This window comes from Lathyrus oleraceus, chromosome 4 (assembly GCF_024323335.1).
Source record: "Lathyrus oleraceus cultivar Zhongwan6 chromosome 4, CAAS_Psat_ZW6_1.0, whole genome shotgun sequence".
NCBI classification, from domain to species: Eukaryota; Viridiplantae; Streptophyta; class Magnoliopsida; order Fabales; family Fabaceae; genus Lathyrus; species Lathyrus oleraceus.
Window position 1 is genome coordinate 258,435,047 of NC_066582.1, and position 21,607 is coordinate 258,456,653.

A 21,607-nucleotide genomic window follows, 5' to 3' on the forward strand; every position below is an offset into this window, starting at 1 on the left:
CTTGTATTAACAGGTGAATAACGAATGAAAGAATATTATACATTTCATGGGAGGGGGATACATTTTTTATGAATGGGGGTTGACATGGCAATCAAGCAATATAAGTATATGCCTCATACACCATACAAATAGGCCACAGTTAAACAGACAAGTAAGATATGAACAAGTATATAATCGAATCAAATAATCAAAGAATGAAATAATGAAGCATTAAACAATGTATGAGTGTAAGTGCAAGGGAACCGGCTCATTGTAAGAAAGCCCAAGAGTAAGCTATGTGAGGTTGATGGTGATGCTTAAAAAGCAATCGACTTACAAGGGTGTAAAAATGGGCTTGGTATTAAATCGAGAAAAGTGTGATTTTTATAGTTTGAAAAAAGATTTTGAACTAAACTAAAATACAACAACTATACATCATCAACAAAATGAACATATGAGTGTAATAAACATAAAAAAGATATTAATCAACATACTAAAAGAATAAAAAATGCTAAAGGAAAATAAAATCAAATAAAAAGCAAAAAAATTCACACATGAGTATCAAACCCTCTCCATTTAATACTATGAAACTAATCTCTTTCCACTAGACCACTCAACAATATTTGCTACTGATATACTATGTTAAATATATGAACCGGGCTAAAAAAGATTTAAAATAAAAAAAACAAAATAAACATTTTTATGGGTTTTTTATTATCTCTGTTAAAAAACAAAATAAGCTAAATAAATAAAAAGTAAATAATAATAACAAAAGAAAATAAAAGCATATACATTTTTCTGATTTTTGTGTTAAAAACAAACTAAATTAAATAATAAAAGAAAAAAATAAAAAAAGAAAAAAGAAAATGGAAACAGAAGCTCGTCTCCCTCACTCGAGCTCAAACCTTCAGCACCTCACTCGCATCTTTCCATCTCTCACACGAATCCCTCTCTCGCTCTCAACAAACCCCTCTCAATCACTCTCAACTCTCACAATATTTTCAACAGCAAGCACATGAGAAAGATAAACAAGAAAGAAAGAGAAATACTTACAAAGTGTCGTGGTGGTGGTGGCGGTGAAGAACGTATAGACGCCGGCCTCCAGGTAAACGGTTCTAGGTCTTTTTCCTTCCTCAGATTTCCGCCTCTAGCTTTTCTGTGAACAGTGGCCGCTCCTCCAACCTTTAGAAATTAGGGTTTTTTCTCTTTTGATTTTTGCCTCTCAGTTTCTGTTGTGCTCTAGGGTTCTCTTTCTTACTGATTCCTCCCTTTTTATAATCCCATTGCTAGGGTTTGGATGAGCTCAAAAGAGTATGGAATTGGAAGTGCTTTCTTTTTTGTGCTGCTCTGTTGTCTATCCCATTTTGGTGTTTGCTCTGAAAAAGGTAACATGTACCTTGTACTTCTTCTGTGAAAATGTTTCATTTTGTTGCTTGTGAATTTTTACCATCCTACTGAGTTGTTGTGATTTTACTGCAGTGAATTTTCTTGCAACTTTGAGGCTTCTGTTAACAACACTCAACCTTGCAAGAGTAGCTTGAAAACTTCACTATTGGTAAGAAACAAATTCACCACTGTAACTCGCTTGAATATATGTTTTTTCTTTTGGAATTGGACTGATTTTGGTGTGTTGTTGCATGCTGCAGGACATGGTTGTTAGTGATTGGTTGGAACCTAAATAATAGGGATCCGGTGTTGTTATTTGGAAATGGATTGGCCTTTGTTATGAGACCTTGCAGGCTGGCTGAATGGCTTTTGTCATCAAGAGGAATGGACTTGAGCTGCTTTAGATTGCCACTCACATGTAATTTTGCAAGTTGTTATGGCACAAGGCTGAAACAAATGGAGCTGCTTGGACTGTGGGGCTGTCATTCTATGTTATGTTATGATATATGTAGATATAAGAGGATAGAGATCAAGAGTAAGATAGACTCGGTAGGAAAATTGGGGGCGAGAAACAAGCCTCTCAATGTTTGGATTATCATTGCATTTTCTTCTCGGTATGGATTATCGCCCTCATTGATTATCCCATCACCACCAACACATATAATTCCATCAGGACAAATGCTGATGTCTACAGTGGATGCAAGATTTCTGGCATGACCAGCAGATGTTGTTTTGACCACCTCCAATCTAAACCCAGCAAGCCTAAAAATTGGCTCCACGGTATCATGGAAAACTTTACTTGAACGACCTCTGCCTGAGCGTGGATTCAAAATTACAAGCATCTTGGGTGGAGTTTTGCATCTGAAGAGCAATTCAGGAGGGGTATCGGTTTGAAACAATTCCGAGGACGCTTGCTTCTTGGAAGACACTAAAGGGTGAGGAAGACAGTTAATGAAACAGTGTTGATCAGCAAAACCACCAACCCACTGAATTGCCTCTTCTATTGTAGTAGCCACAAAACGGAAGTCCTTGCAACTCCTTCGAGATTTAATAGAACAAGAAAGACCACATGAAGCCTTTTTCATTGGATACGAGTGCACTGTGAAATATTTAAGACCAGCATGATAAGAAACCGAGATGACATCGTCAAGGTGCAGCACATGAGATCCCCAAAGTAAAGCTTTGCTTGTTAGTTTGGCATCCACAGAGGCTTGGTTGGTAGTGTCAAAAGAAGTTTGTTGAGCATCACTTTTATAGTTATTTACAGAAATCTTCCTCTTATCCAAAACCAATTTTCCAGAGAATACCACATACCCTAACAAATCAGACTTCTCATCTCCTGTTCATGCTCCGCAATAGCGTGTTCCCGTTTGTTGATCTCAGATTTCAAGTGCTCCATCTCAACATTCATCTCTCCAATGGTTTGTTTTAGACTGTCTCTTTGTTGCAGTAATAAATGTTGTCTAACAGTTTTGATTTCTGGTGATGCAGCAATAGCTCAGGTCCCTTGAACCTTGATCCAATGGTTCAGGTGCTGCACTATGGAGACTTTGCGTATTGCTTCTGTTATATCCTGGTTTTGACTTGGCTGCTGCAGTACCATGATGGCAAGATGTGTCAAGGTGAGTGCAAAACCATAATTCATGTGCATTGCTTTGTTAAATTAACCATGTATGTGCCATCATGTGATTAAGGTGTCTGGTTTTGAGCATCAATTTCCCCCACACTTTGCAACAACTCTGATGAATCCTGCATGCAATGATATGGAGAACCCTGGAGACCAGACTCTCCTAATGGCATTGTCGATGTATCGGCATCAGCTGACGCAGAAGTATAACGAGGAACAGTAGTAGGGAGCAGAAGACCAGACGAATCGATATTGACCCCAAACAGAACAGAATTTTGGGCATCTGAGTTGCAATGTGGTGGTGCGAGTGCTGTATCTCTTCCAGAATACTGCACGTGCGACATTGAGTTACCAATGCCATCGACCTGCGAAGGCGAATACTTTGAGGCCCATGTTTGTTGAGGTAACTGTTCAGTCAGCACAGAATGACCACTCGATAAATTCAAGAGATTGCCACTCCCTTCAGAACAAAGTGAACCAAGCATGTTTTGACCCGGTGAAACCGAAGCAGCAAACTTCATGCCTGAATCCAAGAAATCCGGTTTCGAATATGACGGTGAAGGCAAACTAGCGTGCTGCTTCTGATGAAGTGGATCACCTTGAATTAAAAGTGTATCTTGATAAGTTTGTTGTTGTTGCTTTTTCTTTGTCTTCAACAAGCCTATTTTCACACGTACGACTTGTTGGTGCCCCTTGGAGGAGTCTTTGGAACTTATTGTTTTTTTTTGTTAACAGGCCTGTGGTCATATTGGGCATGTCGTGCAGCCAGTGAATTCAACATGTGGTGTGTAGCATCAAAGTTTGGCTGCAACCATTTGATGTTAGCTTACTTGTGATCTTGGTTAAACTAAGTGCAGAATGTTCAATAGACAACCTATCCGGCTTCCAGCCTGCTGAAAGATTTGGTGTAAGCTAAACATTACAGTAAGCATATCAAAGGGAGAACAAGGCAAGGTAGACTTCAATCTCTCCATTGTAGCTTGCATTTGAGTTAAGCATTGGATGATGGATTTATTGCTGCTGTTGCATTTCCTTGTTTCTGTTTGAGGTTTATGGCAATGTATCAACTGTTTTTTTTTCATGTTGTTGTTGCTGCTAATGCAGATTGAGCATTGGGGTGGTGCAGCAGGGCAAATGCAGTAGGATGGAAGTGAATTGGCACAGCAAGAAACCCCAGATGTTCAAGGCATGACCAAGTTGGCATTAAAGTGAAGAAACCAAATCCACAAGGTAAAATCAAGGCCAACATGGACATGAAGCATGGGATGAGGATTAGGGTCATGATGGAAGACATAGGATTTTAGGATGCAAAGAGGTTGCGTTGACTTTGGTCAAGGTTGACCAAAAAGTCAACTGTTGACCAAAGTCAACAATTGGTCAAAAAAGCATTTTTTTTGTATTTTCTTGTGTAAATGGATAATGAATCAATGGTTATGATGGAATTGAGGTTTAATGGATTTGGGTTGACTTTGGTCAAAGTTGACCAAAAAGTCAACTGTTGACCAAAGTCAACAGTTGGTCAAAAACGCCAAATTTTGTATATTTTTTTGTATGGACTCATATGTACTGGTTTAAACAACGACATGAAATAAATTGAAATGGATTAACAAATGGTTGAAATTGGTTTCACAATTTGTTTTGCCTTATGACTTGAATGTTTGACTTTGAAAAGAACATGACTGATAATGCACATGAACAAACACCATGACTTTGGACCAAGACCAATCCTCATGTAAAAACCAAAGTAAGGTTAGGCCAAGCACGCTAAACAAACATAAAAAATTCAGGACCAAAATCGGGGTATGACAGTTGCCCCTATTTAAGCGTCTTCAACTAGAGAATATGAAGCAGGATGTTCTTCATATGATCATAGTGGGAGATGGTTAAATACTAAGAAGACCCGGATTTTGATCCTGAATCCCCATGAAACAATGCCTGTCAGCATCGTCAAAGAAGCAATCTCAAAAGAAGAATCCGTCTGGTACGGTGAAAATCGGCCTGAGTACCGAAACAGAAAGTTGACCTGGATACCAAAATAAATGGTAACACAGGAATACCCATGACCTGAACGCCGCACATTAGTCTGAACACTAAGCATCGGAGTATGAGAGTATCAATGTTGGTCTGATCACCGGAAATCTGGTCTGAACACCACCTTGATCTGGAAATCGGAAAAGACTGGCTTGAATGCCACTTCGGTCTGGATACCGGGAAAACTGGCCTGGACGCCACTTCGGTCTAGATACCAGGAAACCTGGCCTGAACGCCACTTCGGTCTGGATACCGGGAAAACTGGCCTGAATGCCACTTCGGTCTGGATACCGGGAAAACTGGCCTGAATGCCACAAGTTCTTCGTCCTGACTGTTGAGAACTTCTTCGATCTGGAAATCGGAAACCTGGCCTGAACGCCACTTCGGTCTGGATACCGGGAAAACTGGCCTGAACGCCACTTCGGTCTGGATACCGGGAAACCTGGCCTGAACGCCACTTCGGTCTGGATACCGGGAAAACTGGCCTGAACGCCACTTCGGTCTGGATACCGGGAAAATTGGCCTGAATGCCACAAGTTCTTCGTCCTGACTGTTGAGAACTTCTTCGATCTGGAAATCGGAAACTGGCTTGAATGCCACTTCGGTCTGGATACCGGGAAAACTGGTCTGAATACCATAAGTTCTTCGTCCTGATTGTTGAGAACTTCTTCGATCTGGAAATCGGAAACTGGCCTGAATGCCACTTCGGTCTGGATACCGGGAAAACTGGTCTGAATGCCATAAGTTCTTCGTCCTGATTGTTGAGAACTTCTTCGATCTGGAAATCGGAAAAGACTGGCTTGAATGCCACTTCGGTCTGGATACCGGGAAAACTGGCCTGAACGCCACTTCGGTCTGGATACCGGGAAAACTGGCCTGAACGCCACTTCGGTCTGGATACCGGGAAAATTGGCCTGAATGCCACAAGTTCTTCGTCCTGACTGTTGAGAACTTCTTCGATCTGGAAATCGGAAACCTGGCCTGAACGCCACTTCGGTCTGGATACCGGGAAAACTGGCCTGAATGCCACAAGTTCTTCGTCCTGATTGTTGAGAACTTCTTCGATCTGGAAATCGGAAACTGGCCTGAATGCCACTTCGGTCTGGATACCGGGAAAACTGGTCTGGACACCACAAGTTCTTCGTCCTGATTGTTGAGAACTTCTTCGATTTAGAAATCGGAAACTGGCCTGAATGCCACTTCGGTCTGGATACCGGGAACTGGCCTGAATGCCGGAAAATTCTTCATGTCTATCAGCATCGGCGAAGATAACAAAACAGTGATACGTGAGCCGGCACGCATGCCAAAGACCTATGCTGGGGATAACAATCGAAAGATTGACCAAAGAGTGCATGAGATATATTATCTGTAGCCGTCAAAATGTAGATAATACACTCGCATGGAAGATTATCCATAACCGGGTTGTAGGTTGTTAAATGAATAATCGACCGAAAAGAAAGGCATCAGGGTACCAGGACTAGGCATGCAAAAGATGACCAATCAAAAGAGGATAAAGTTGCTAACTCGGAGCAAATACCCAAAAGAAAGGGGAAGACCCACTGGGGACAATACTACTTGATCAAGGCAAGTATCCAAAGGGAACAAGACTATCAATACCACAAAGAGGGGATTACATCTACCGGTTAGTAGGCAGAAAACCACGGAAAAGTAACCAGTCATCGATAGGATGAGCACACAGGGTTAACTCCACCAAGGGGATGAAAGTGGGATTTTACAACTACCAGTTAATAGGTAGAAAACCACAAAGATAGGACTTACAACTACCGGTTTGTAGGTAGAAGCCACCAAACGAATCTACTGTGAGACAGAGTGAGAAAAAAAAGGATTTATAACTACCGGGTAGTGGGTAGAAGACCGTAAAGAAAGGACTTACAGCTACCAGTTCATAGGTAGAAGCCAACAAATTCCGCTGAGGATAAGATGAATGAGTGCCGATTAGTGAGCGACTATTCATTTATGCCCCAGAGAAGCACAAGAGACAGCCAACAGGAAGCCAGTTTAGGATCGATCCAAAAAGGCAGACTGAATCAGGACTCATCCTAATGAGGAAAGAACTCAATAGGGAAAACCCATCCCGTGTAGGGAGGAAACGGAAACAACCGTCATCCACGAGGATGTATCTCAGTGGGGAAATGGCAGTAAAGGATAGACACTTTCTGCTTAAGGGGTTGGATCTACATGGAGAGTCAGACACGCCCACATATGCTAGGGGAATTGAACCAAGCTTGCAAAATGATGCCAACTTCGGGGAGTAACACTGCTGGGGATACCCACTTAACTAAGGAGTCACTTGTTGGGAAAACACCAACTTCTCAACCATGCTGATGAACCCAATTCTGAAGCCGATCCAATAGCGCGATGCTAAACTCTTTCCAACAACCCAAACTCGGCTAGTCACCACGGCCTAGGGCTAATGGATATGTTTGCAATGTTGATGCATGAGTTTTTTTTATTTTACACAATGCCCCATGATCATGGAAATGCTATGCACTAATGATGCAATATGCTATGCTTATCTAAATGATGAATGCATAAACACACGTCTCCTCCAGAGACAACACCGGGGAACTCCAGGAACTGTGCTGAGGATCCTATAACCATGTCAACTTCCATCCTGCTGGGGAAAGACAAACCTTGTTGGGGATGCACTCCATCGAACCCGAACTGCTTGGAGATTGCCCTACTAGAGGAGGCAACCCATTCTTATCTCTACTGGGGATGATTTTCTCCGAACCCGACCCGCTTGGGGATCTCACTGAGGGAAAACCATCAACACAAACCCTACTGGGAAGGCAGTAACCTTCAGGCTCGCTAAGGAGACACTGATCTCAAATCTGTTAGGGAGGATCTACTGGAGAGATCTGTATCAACAAATAGCAGGAGACAACCATCAACAGATACACGACAACAGCTGCATCATGAGTATCTGAATGCTATGATTATGCATGTATGCATGATACCTAAAAATGTATGATGAATGCTGACAAACAGACGTGCTCAACACACAGGTCCGGGAATCAACCATCCGGTACCACTCTTCCGGAGGGAAAACCAAAGTCACCAGAGAGACGAGAAAATCCACTGGAGACTGGGATATCAGGGAGCAACACCATCCTGCAGGGGAGGAAGGCCACCAGAGGCTTCCGGAGGGATCGTCGGTCACAACCGGAGAACAGAGCTCAGCATACAAGCGGACGCGCCATGACCACTTGTGTTGGAGATCAGAGATACCATGAAGCAACCAGATCTCTGATAAGGATAGATAGGCACCGGTAAAGCTCATCATGCCAACAACTCCGCTGGGGATCTACCTGAGGACATGATGGAGTATTGGATGTCAATCCACCAAATACTGAATCTTCCAAGAATAGCACCCATGCTGGGGGAGGGAGGAAGACTGCTCTGCTGGAGAGAGGAAAGTTGAAGTCTTCAATAAATGCTCTGCCTAGGACTGCCCCACAAAAAGCGTCCAAACAGCAAACTTGCTAGGGATGCCCCACAATAGGGCTCAAACAGCACTCTACTGGGGATGCCCCACTATAGGTGCTAATAGGGACTTGGAAAAAAAAAAAAAAAAAAAAAAAAAAACTGCACTGCCGGGGACATGAAGATGAACAACTTCAACCAACACTACACTGGGCAATCTCGCTGAGTAGAAACCATGAGAGGTTCTACAGGGAAAAGATACAGTCATGCTCGAGATACGAACAATTGTCTTACCTGTTGGTAATCATACCGCCCTTGGGAGAGCACTGTGGGTCTCCTAAGTATCCTTCCATCATTGTGAATATTCACTTAGTTTGAGAACAATTTTGAAAAATTTATTTATTTTGAAAAACAATGATACTTTATCAATTAAAACATGCAAAACGTTTGTTGAGTTGAAACAAATAAGAGTGCAAATAATTGGATAAAAGCTCAAATTGATGTGATGGAATGGTAGTCTGCAAAGGGCGAGACTCCATAGATTTGTACAAGTTTGAAATCGGTGATATATATTGGAGAGGGCTACATTGAACATAATGACCCTTACTCTACCATTCTGAATTTCGATGTATTCAGAGCTTCAGTCGACGACGCATCGAGGATTCCTGACGGATGACAGATATAGAACACAGTCTCGTCAAGATGCAGTTACTTGCCAAATCCCTAATTTTTGCCTAGATTGCCCCAGTGTGAGGTGCTCAATCTAGCGGGATGCAAATTCTTTTTTCAATGTCTCTAACTTTTGCCTGGATCGCCCTTTCGGGTTTTCAATCCACCGAGACGCTCCTTTTTGCCTAAGTCGCCCTTTGGGGTGTTCGACTTAGCGAGCTGTTTTGCTCTTTTTTTTTTGTTTTAGGCGAAGTATTTCTTGACTGCATCTGGATCCACAAGACGAGTGAACTTCTTCATCCATTGTTGTAAGTGTCAAAACATTGCCTGAAAAAGCTCTCTTGACAACATATGGACATTCATAGCTTGGGGGTTCACTTGCCCCTGGACTCGGGCACGAAAGACCAGACTTTCTTGAGCACAAGGTCCCTCGGAACACACGAGGCTTGACCTTCTTGTCGAATGCTTTCATCACTCTCTGCTGATATGACTGACCATGACACATGGCAGTTGATCTCTTCCTTTCGATCGGATTCACTTGGTCGTAGTGACTCTGAATCCATTCAGCATCAGTCAACTTGGGACTTTGAGGGTGCTATTTCTCTTTTGTTTCTTTCTTTCTTTTTCTTTCTTTTGATTTGGATTTCTTTTGATTTTGCACCCTCCACTTTTTTTTATTTTTTTATGTGCCCCAGTTGGCTGTTCTGCTGATTCTCGAGATGCAGCTGAGTGATCTTCTTTTCTTGCTCACGAAGCCGGGAAATCTAGTCAGGAATCCTTTCAACATCATCTTCTTCCGCTTCAAATACAGGGAATTCAAAATTGGGAGATAACGTCCGATCATTAGGTTCAATGGGTTTAAGAAACAACCTGCATAATGATTTAGAGATGAAAAGCTTTTTGAAAAACAAACAAGACAATCGTTATGCAGATGAAAAGATTGCTTTTATTCTTGTTTTTTAAGGTTTTTTGTGATCACCAATTTCATGCAAAAAGCGAAAAGGGAAAACAAATGGAAAAACAAATGTTTTAACATGAATTTATTTGAATGAAAATATCATTGCACAAAATGTTGCCAACAATGTCATCACTTCTCCTTTTGGCATGGGAGAAGGGTTTTTAAACAAAGTGATTATTACTCTGACTTCTGAACAACTGTAGGAACACCCACGGTGACCCATTTGTGATAGATCCCACCAGGGATAACAACTGTCAGTATCCTTTGCATCAGCAACTTCTGCTTTTGAACAAACCTCTTCGTTGAAGACCTCAGAAGAATAACCATCACCAACCCGGGACTTGCCGTCTTCAAGCTTGATTAACACGGGGACCTAAGTCTTCAAAGCTCGGAATCCCTGACCTCACAAGGTCTTGAACCTTCATCTTTAGCTGGAAACAACTATCCACATCATGACTAGGAGCACCCGAATGATACACACAATGCTGTTCAGGCCTATACCACCACCGAGGGTTGACGGGTATAGCCGGCGGGTCTCTGGGAGTAATCAAGTTCCGCTCTATCAAAGAGGGATACAGCTCTGCATAGGACATAGGGATCGGATCAAAAATGATCTTCTTCCTCTCATTACTCGTACTGGCTTGATTACCATTGGGAGGCCGGTAAGTCTGCTGCCGAGGACGATGTTGTTGATGCTGATATTGCTGAGTTGGTCTTCTCTATTGTTGTTGAGTTTGAGTGGCTGGAATAGTCACAGCAGCAACTTGCCGATGCTGTCCTTTGTTCACGCTCCTCCGACGGTGCACAACGTTTGTTTCACCCTCTCCCCTTCTGGGTGCCCCAGAGGATGGCTTTTTAGAACTTGAAGGATTTGAAGAGCCAGGATGGCGAACCGGAGCAAGGGTTGCTCTGACATTAACAGTCTCTGTAGCAAGGGGCTGTCCACTGATTATAATACCCCTCAAATCTTCACCCACGGCATAGTTGTTGACGGGAATAATGACAGCAGTAATTTGATAATTGACAAGGACCCCCTCTGGTGAAGCACGACTGGGCGGCAGAGTCACAGCTTCCTGTCTCTGGGCTAAGGCACGCAGCTCCTCTTGCCCCTGAACAACTCCTTGCATCATGGTCATGAACCGGGCCATGTTTGCCCTCATCTCAGCCAACTCAGCTTGGACTTGATCCATACTCCTCTGATGATTCAATCTGGTTGCGGTGCGGACGATGATCAACAATCCCGTCTCAGTCAAAACCCAGAGTGAGAAGTCTCTCCCAAGCATGTCTGCAATGCAAGGATGATATGTGCATGATATGCATATGATGCGGATGCTATTTTATCATGAATGATCCTGAAAAGGATATGCACATGCGAGTTAACTTTTTTTCATGCATTATTATTTTTTTGGAAAATAAACATGCTATGATGCAAAGGATGGAGCCAAGACTGGCAGGTTGTGCATCTCGGCACATAGGATCCGAAGCTTCGGCTTGAACTCTGATCACAACCATCTGAAACCCAAAGTCAATCTGATCAACTGGCATCTGAACCCATGTCTGGAGAACTGAGTCACCATCTGAATGAGCACCCACAGATTCAGCCCAGGGATCCGAAATAAACGGAACCCGCTGATAAACCACGGACAGAACTCCGGCGTCCCAGAAATAAACGTCCATAAATTTGGCTGAACCAAAGTCACCATCACAGCACCACTGGCAGAAACCGTATCTGTAGAGATCAAACCCTCCCCTCACAGGTAAGTTCTAAGAACAGAAGTTTGTCAGCTTCAGCCCTTCAGTCGAGAATAATACGTTTACCACTGAAGGTTTGGCATTATTTCGGGATAAAAGACCTCCACTGACTCCTCTCAACAGGACATCCTAAAGCAAGTTCCCAGTCTCGGGGTCCTCGGATTGAGCAGCGAGAATGCGCCCACCAGAGCTAACATAATCACGTCTCGGAGGAGAGGCCTCGACTGAGTTCTCGGGAAATGGTCACCAGAGTCAACGATTTCTAAAGGAATATCTGTCATTATGGAACACCCATAGGACAAAATATACCCAACAGAAACCTCGTCTGGAATGTGGGTCTCATGAACGACTTAACGTAGCAACATGCCACGCAAGCCTCATGACTATCCACTCTAACACTTATGTGTATGCTCAAGCCTGGGTAGTGGGCTTATCTCTCATAGAACATCCCCCCTCAACAAACAAACAACCCACGGAACCCACAGATACAACAAACATATGTACATGAATGCAATAAGATAAAGCAGGTAAATGCGGAAAATAAATAACTGTACAAAAGAATAAACACCCAACAAACAAGAAACCTACAAAAGCTAGGAGGGACTCGCTTAGGGAAACCAGGTCCCCAGCAGAGTTGCCAGCTGTCGCAACCCGAAAAAACAGAGGTGCGAAAAAAACAACCGGCGAAAGAAAATGACAGAAGAGTCGCCACCGTGCGTTATTTATCCCAAAGGAGGGAAAGGAAACGCTCGAAGTAAACCTGGAGAAAGGAAAGGAAAAGACAAGGTCTCGCAACCAAATCTTGGGTTCGGGAGTCGATTATGCGAAGGGAAGGTATTAGCACCCCTACGCATCCGTAGTACTCTACGGGATCCACTCTTGTTGTTTCTTGTCTAAAGGGTGTATGTTTATCTAATGTACTATTTACTAAAAGAAAGGGGTCAAAGAAATGACTCGCACAGATGTCGCATCCACTGCATACGTATCTCATCTGAATATGAGAATCAGAGTCTTCGTAGCTCGGCTACCTATGGGCGAAGGATAAGTGTGCTCGCTAAGACATCGCGTCTTATGCCTACGTATCTCATCGGGAATGAGAATCAGAGCAAAACGTAGTTCAAACTAACTACGGGAATAAGGGTCTCGATTGCAACTAGGGCAAGAGAAAGGGAAAGTCTCGATCGCAACGAGGGCGAGAGAAAGGATCGCAACGAGGGCGAAAGCAAACAAGGATTAGTTGTTAGTTGTTAGTCAAACTCGGAAAGACATCGCATCTTGTGCCTACGTATCTCATCTGAACATGAGAATCAGAGTTGCCGTAGTTCGACTCACGCACGCAAACAGACACAGGAAAACGTGGAGCCTGAATGCCAATCACTGGGCTTACATCAGCATCCGAACCAACACACACACAAAGAGGCAAACGTGGAGCCCGACTGCCAATCACTGGACTTATGTCAGCATCCGAACCAAACAAACTCGCAAAGAGGCAAACGTGGAGCCCGACTGCCAATCACTGGACTTATGTCAGCATCCGAACCAAACAAACCCACACTGGAACCCGAATGCCACTCGATGGACTTACATCAGCTTCCAAGCACACAACAAACAACAAATTGCCAAGGAGTCGGGAACTCGAGCCTAGCAATTGTCAAACAAACACACACAAAAAAGGAAAAAAAGTGCCCGGAGTGGTCTCGCACGACCACCTGCCTACATACCTCGTCTGGAACAAGGATCAAGGCGATGTAGTTCCCCTACATAGGGGAGCAAAACACACGCAAAAAAGAAAAGGGTGCCCGGAGAGACCTCGCACGGTCTCCTGCCTACGTACCTCATCTGGCATGAGGATCAGGGCGACGTAGTTCCCCTACATAGGGGAAAGGATGAACACACAAACTAATAGGGAGTCTGGAACTCGGACCTAATAGCCATCACACAAGCAAAAAGAGACGATGAGACGTCAAAAGAAACAAGAAGGTTAAAAAAGAAAAAGGGTGCCCGGAGAGACCTAGCACGGTCTCCTGCCTACGTACCTCATCTGGTATGAGAATCAGGGCGACGTAGTTCCCCTACATAGGGGAAAGGATGAACACACAAACTAATAGGGAGTCTGGAACTCGGACCTAATAGCCATCACACAAGCAAAAAGAGACGATGAGACGTCAAAAGAAACAAGAAGGTTAAAAAAGAAAAAGGGTGCCCGGAGAGACCTAGCACGGTCTCCTGCCTACGTACCTCATCTGGTATGAGAATCAGGGCGATGTAGTTCCCCTACGGAGGGGAAAGGAAGAACATGCAAACTAGTAGGGAGTCGGGAACTCGAGCCTACAAGTCAACAAGCAAGCCAGAAGAGACCCTGAGACGTCAGAAGAAACGGCACACACAGACTAACAGGGAGTCGGGAACTCGAGCCTGATAGCTGTCAAAATAACACACGCAAAAAAGAAAAAAGGTGCCCGGAGAGACCTCGCACGGTCTCCTGCCTACATACCTCGTCTGGAACGAGGATCAGGGCGATGTAGTTCCCCTACATAGGGGAGCAAAACACACGCAAAAAAGAAAAGGGTGCCCGGAGAGACCTCGCACGGTCTCCTGCCTACGTACCTCATCTGGCATGAGGATCAGGGCGACGTAGTTCCCCTACGGAGGGGAAAGGAAGAACATGCAAACTAGTAGGGAGTCGGGAACTCGAGCCTACAAGTCAACAAGCAAGCCAGAAGAGACGCTGAGACGTCAGAAGAAACGGCACACACAGACTAACAGGGAGTCGGGAACTCAAGCCTGATAGCTGTCAAACAAACACACGCAAAAAAGAAAAAAGGTGCCCGGAGAGACCTCGCACGGTCTCCTGCCTACATACCTCGTCTGGAACAAGGATCAGGGCGATGTAGTTCCCCTACATAGGGGTTGCCATCTGAACATGGACTTAGAAAGGAGGACACCAGTTGTGTCAAAGGAGAGTGGGCGATGTGTTCACGTCCTAGCAGTAGGTGTCGCAGCTCGCTGAATCGAGTCTTAGGCAGTTACCTCTTTGCAATAGAACGGACTACATGCCACAAGATCGGAGACACTCGAAAAGGTCTAGAAGGGGGAAGCTCTGCCCTAGTGTTGTCATGCAATATGGGATTTACAAATGGGGACATCTACCTAATGTTAGCATGCAAAGAATATGGAAATTCTACCTATGTTATCATACAAAAGGATACGGGAATCCTACCTATGTTATCATGCAAAAGGATATGGGAATCCTACCTATGTTATCATACAAAAGAATATGGGAATCCTACCTATGTTATCATGTAAAGGGTTCTATCTAATGGGTGCTACCTAATCGGAACAAGAATCGACGAATGGAGCAAGGAGAAGTGTTAGGGATAAAGGTAGATGGCGATGCATGAAGCAATCGACTTACAAGGTTGATGGCGATGCATGAAGCAATCGACTTACAAGGTTGATGGCGATGCATAAAGCAATCGACTTACAAAAGGGTGGATGAATACGTGCTGGTTCTGTTAGGTTTTGAAAATTGATTACTCGACGTTGGATCGAGGTTTTGATCTTGTTTTGAAATGGTTATCGAATGTTCATTTTAATTCTTGTATTAACAGGTGAATAACGAATGAAAGAATATTATACATTTCATGGGAGGGGGATACATTTTTTATGAATGGGGGTTGACATGGCAATCAAGCAATATAAGTATATGCCTCATACACCATACAAATAGGCCACAGTTAAACAGACAAGTAAGATATGAACAAGTATATAATCGAATCAAATAATCAAAGAATGAAATAATGAAGCATTAAACAATGTATGAGTGTAAGTGCAAGGGAACCGGCTCATTGTAAGAAAGCCCAAGAGTAAGCTATGTGAGGTTGATGGCGATGCTTAAAAAGCAATCGACTTACAAGGGTGTAAAAATGGGCTTGGTATTAAATCGAGAAAAGTGTGATTTTTATAGTTTGAAAAAAGATTTTGAACTAAACTAAAATACAACAACTATACATCATCAACAAAATGAACATATGAGTGTAATAAACATAAAAAGGATATTAATCAACATACTAAAAGAATAAAAAATGCTAAAGGAAAATAAAATCAAATAAAAAGCAAAAAAATTCACACATGAGTATTGAACCCTCTCCATTTAATACTATGAAACTAATCTCTTTCCACTAGACCACTCAACAATATTTGCTACTGATATACTATGTTAAATATATGAACCGGGCTAAAAAAGATTTAAAATAAAAAAAACAAAATAAACATTTTTATGGGTTTTTTATTATCTCTGTTAAAAAACAAAATAAGCTAAATAAATAAAAAGTAAATAATAATAACAAAAGAAAATAAAAGCATATACATTTTTCTGATTTTTGTGTTAAAAACAAACTAAATTAAATAATAAAAGAAAAAAATAAAAAAAGAAAAAAGAAAATGGAAACAGAAGCTCGTCTCCCTCACTCGAGCTCAAACCTTCAGCACCTCACTCGCATCTTTCCATCTCTCACACGAATCCCTCTCTCGCTCTCAACAAACCCCTCTCAATCACTCTCAACTCTCACAATATTTTCAACAGCAAGCACATGAGAAAGATAAACAAGAAAGAAAGAGAAATACTTACAAAGTGTCGTGGTGGTGGTGGCGGTGAAGAACGTATAGACGCCGGCCTCCAGGTAAACGGTTCTAGGTCTTTTTCCTTCCTCAGATTTCCACCTCTAGCTTTTCTGTGAACAGTGGCCGCTCCTCCAACCTTTAGAAATTAGGGTTTTTTCTCTTTTGATTTTTGCCTCTCAGTTTCTGTTGTGCTCTAGGGTTCTCTTTCTTACTGATTCCTCCCTTTTTATAATCCCATTGCTAGGGGTTTGGATGAGCTCAAAAGAGTATGGAATTGGAAGTGCTTTCTTTTTTGTGTTGCTCTGTTGTCTATCCCATTTTGGTGTTTGCTCTGAAAAAGGTAACATGTACCTTGTACTTCTTCTGTGAAAATGTTTCATTTTGTTGCTTGTGAATTTTTACCATCCTACTGAGTTGTTGTGATTTTACTGCAGTGAATTTTCTTGCAACTTTGAGGCTTCTGTTAACAACACTCAACCTTGCAAGAGTAGCTTGAAAACTTCACTATTGGTAAGAAACAAATTCACCACTGTAACTCGCTTGAATATATGTTTTTTCTTTTGGAATTGGACTGATTTTGGTGTGTTGTTGCATGCTGCAGGACATGGTTGTTAGTGATTGGTTGGAACCTAAATAATAGGGATCCGGTGTTGTTATTTGGAAATGGATTGGCCTTTGTTATGAGACCTTGCAGGCTGGCTGAATGGCTTTTGTCATCAAGAGGAATGGACTTGAGCTGCTATAGATTGCCACTCACATGTAATTTTGCAAGTTGTTATGGCACAAGGCTGAAACAAATGGAGCTGCTTGGACTGTGGGGCTGTCATTCTATGTTATGTTATGATATATGTAGATATAAGAGGATAGAGATCAAGAGTAAGATAGACTCGGTAGGAAAATTGGGGGCGAGAAACAAGCCTCTCAATGTTTGGATTATCATTGCATTTTCTTCTCGGTATGGATTATCGCCCTCATTGATTATCCCATCACCACCAACACATATAATTCCATCAGGACAAATGCTGATGTCTACAGTGGATGCAAGATTTCTGGCATGACCAGCAGATGTTGTTTTGACCACCTCCAATCTAAACCCAGCAAGCCTAAAAATTGGCTCCACGGTATCATGGAAAACTTTACTTGAACGACCTCTGCCTGAGCGTGGATTCAAAATTACAAGCATCTTGGGTGGAGTTTTGCATCTGAAGAGCAATTCAGGAGGGGTATCGGTTTGAAACAATTCCGAGGACGCTTGCTTCTTGGAAGACACTAAAGGGTGAGGAAGACAGTTAATGAAACAGTGTTGATCAGCAAAACCACCAACCCACTGAATTGCCTCTTCTATTGTAGTAGCCACAAAACGGAAGTCCTTGCAACTCCTTCGAGATTTAATAGAACAAGAAAGACCACATGAAGCCTTTTTCATTGGATACGAGTGCACTGTGAAATATTTAAGACCAGCATGATAAGAAACCGAGATGACATCGTCAAGGTGCAGCACATGAGATCCCCAAAGTAAAGCTTTGCTTGTTAGTTTGGCATCCACAGAGGCTTGGTTGGTAGTGTCAAAAGAAGTTTGTTGAGCATCACTTTTATAGTTATTTACAGAAATCTTCCTCTTATCCAAAACCAATTTTCCAGAGAATACCACATACCCTAACAAATCAGACTTCTCATCTCCTGTTCATGCTCCGCAATAGCGTGTTCCCGTTTGTTGATCTCAGATTTCAAGTGCTCCATCTCAACATTCATCTCTCCAATGGTTTGTTTTAGACTGTCTCTTTGTTGCAGTAATAAATGTTGTCTAACAGTTTTGATTTCTGGTGATGCAGCAATAGCTCAGGTCCCTTGAACCTTGATCCAATGGTTCAGGTGCTGCACTATGGAGACTTTGCGTATTGCTTCTGTTATATCCTGGTTTTGACTTGGCTGCTGCAGTACCATGATGGCAAGATGTGTCAAGGTGAGTGCAAAACCATAATTCATGTGCATTGCTTTGTTAAATTAACCATGTATGTGCCATCATGTGATTAAGGTGTCTGGTTTTGAGCATCAATTTCCCCCACACTTTGCAACAGCTCTGATGAATCCTGCATGCAATGATATGGAGAACCCTGGAGACCAGACTCTCCTAATGGCATTGTCGATGTATCGGCATCAGCTGACGCAGAAGTATAACGAGGAACAGTAGTAGGGAGCAGAAGACCAGACGAATCGATATTGACCCCAAACAGAACAGAATTTTGGGCATCTGAGTTGCAATGTGGTGGTGCGAGTGCTGTATCTCTTCCAGAATACTGCACGTGCGACATTGAGTTACCAATGCCATCGACCTGCGAAGGCGAATACTTTGAGGCCCATGTTTGTTGAGGTAACTGTTCAGTCAGCACAGAATGACCACTCGATAAATTCAAGAGATTGCCACTCCCTTCAGAACAAAGTGAACCAAGCATGTTTTGACCCGGTGAAACCGAAGCAACAAACTTCATGCCTGAATCCAAGAAATCCGGTTTCGAATATGACGGTGAAGGCAAACTAGCGTGCTGCTTCTGATGAAGTGGATCACCTTGAATTAAAAGTGTATCTTGATAAGTTTGTTGCTGTTGCTTTTTCTTTGTCTTCAACAAGCCTATTTTCACACGTACGACTTGTTGGTGCCCCTTGGAGGAGTCTTTGGAACTTATTGTTTTTTTTTGTTAACAGGCCTGTGGTCATATTGGGCATGTCGTGCAGCCAGTGAATTCAACATGTGGTGTGTAGCATCAAAGTTTGGCTGCAACCATTTGATGTTAGCTTACTTGTGATCTTGGTTAAACTAAGTGCAGAATGTTCAATAGACAACCTATCCGGCTTCCAGCCTGCTGAAAGATTTGGTGTAAGCTAAACATTACAGTAAGCATATCAAAGGGAGAACAAGGCAAGGTAGACTTCAATCTCTCCATTGTAGCTTGCATTTGAATTAAGCATTGGATGATGGATTTATTGCTGCTGTTGCATTTCCTTGTTTCTGTTTGAGGTTTATGGCAATGTATCAACTGTTTTTTTTTCATGTTGTTGTTGCTGCTAATGCAGATTGAGCATTGGGGTGGTGCAGCAGGGCAAATGCAGTAGGATGGAAGTGAATTGGCACAGCAAGAAACCCCAGATGTTCAAGGCATGACCAAGTTGGCATTAAAGTGAAGAAACCAAATCCACAAGGTAAAATCAAGGCCAACATGGACATGAAGCATGGGATGAGGATTAGGGTCATGATGGAAGACATAGGATTTTAGGATGCAAAGAGGTTGCGTTGACTTTGGTCAAGGTTGACCAAAAAGTCAACTGTTGACCAAAGTCAACAATTGGTCAAAAAAGCATTTTTTTTGTATTTTCTTGTGTAAATGGATAATGAATCAATGGTTATGATGGAATTGAGGTTTAATGGATTTGGGTTGACTTTGGTCAAAGTTGACCAAAAAGTCAACTGTTGACCAAAGTCAACAGTTGGTCAAAAACGCCAAATTTTGTATATTTTTTTGTATGGACTCATATGTACTGGTTTAAACAACGACATGAAATAAATTGAAATGGATTAACAAATGGTTGAAATTGGTTTCACAATTTGTTTTGCCTTATGACTTGAATGTTTGACTTTGAAAAGAACATGACTGATAATGCACATGAACAAACACCATGACTTTGGACCAAGACCAATCCTCATGTAAAAACCAAAGTAAGGTTAGGCCAAGCACGCTAAACAAACATAAAAAATTCAGGACCAAAATCGGGGTATGACAGTGAGTCGTCCTCGTTTTACGTCTATGATTGCACCGGCAGTTGCTAAGAACGGTCTTCCTAGTATAATAGGTGTAATATCATCTTCTCTAATGTCCATAATTGTAAAATCAGTGGGGATGTAGAATTGACCTATGCGTACGGGAACGTTTTCAAGGATTCCTACAGGATATTTGATGGAACGATCTGCTAGTTGCACAGACATTTTGGTTGGTCTTAATTCTCCCATTTCCAGTTTCTTACATATGGATAAAGGCATAACGCTAATTCCGGCTCCTAAATCGCATAAGGCTTTGTCGATGACAAATTTTCCTATGTGACAGGGTATAGAGAAACTACCTGGATCCTTGAGTTTAGGGGGCATGTTTTGGATTATAGCGCTACATTCGGCAGGGAGTGTAACGGTTTCGCTATCCTCAAGTTTCCTCTTATTAGAAAGGATTTCTTTTAAGAATTTAGCATATGAGGGCATCTGCGTAATAGCTTCGGTGAACGGAATTGTAACGTTTAATTGTTTAAGGAGATCAACAAATTTTCTGAATTGGCCCGCATCTTTGGTTTTAACAAGCCTTTGAGGGTAAGGTATAGGTGGTTTGTAAGGTGGTGGAGGTACATAAGGTTCCTTCTTTTCTAGGGTTTCCTTATTACTCTCTTCCTTTTCCTTAGGTTCACTTTCCTCAGTTGATTTCTTAGGGTTTTGGTTTTCTATCCTTGGATCAGACGGTCCTTCCACTTCCGTTCCACTTCTTAATATAATTGCATGAGCTTGGCTTCTCGGATTAGGTTGGGGCTGTCCAGGGAATGTACCAGTTGGGGCAGCAGTAGGTGCTTGTTGTTGGGCTACTTGTGATATTTGTGTTTCCAGCATTTTGTTATGGGTAGCCAAGGCATCTACTTTGCTTGCTAGTTGTTTAAGTTGTTCGCCAGTGTGTATGTTCTGGTTTAAGAAATCTTTATTGGTTTGTTGTTGGGAAGCTATAAAGTTTTCCATCATGATTTCCAAGTTGGATTTCCTAGGGGTGTTATTGTTAGGCATGGATGGATTCGGTTTCTGATATCCCGGAGGTATAGATGGGGCTTGATTTGGAGACTGTCCAGGTGCGTACAAAGCATTATTGCTCTTATATGAAAAGTTTGGATGGTTCTTCCAATTTGGGTTATAGGTGTTCGAATAGGGGCTTCCTTGAGCGTAGTTCACTTGCTCTGCTTGGATTCCAGTCAAGAGTTGACATTCCGCAGGAGTGTGACCTTGGATTCCACAGACCTCGCAATTATGAGTTATAACAACTACGGCGGCTGGGGGTGATACGTTTAAACTTTCAATTTTCTGGACCAAAGCATCCACTTTTGCATTAACGTGA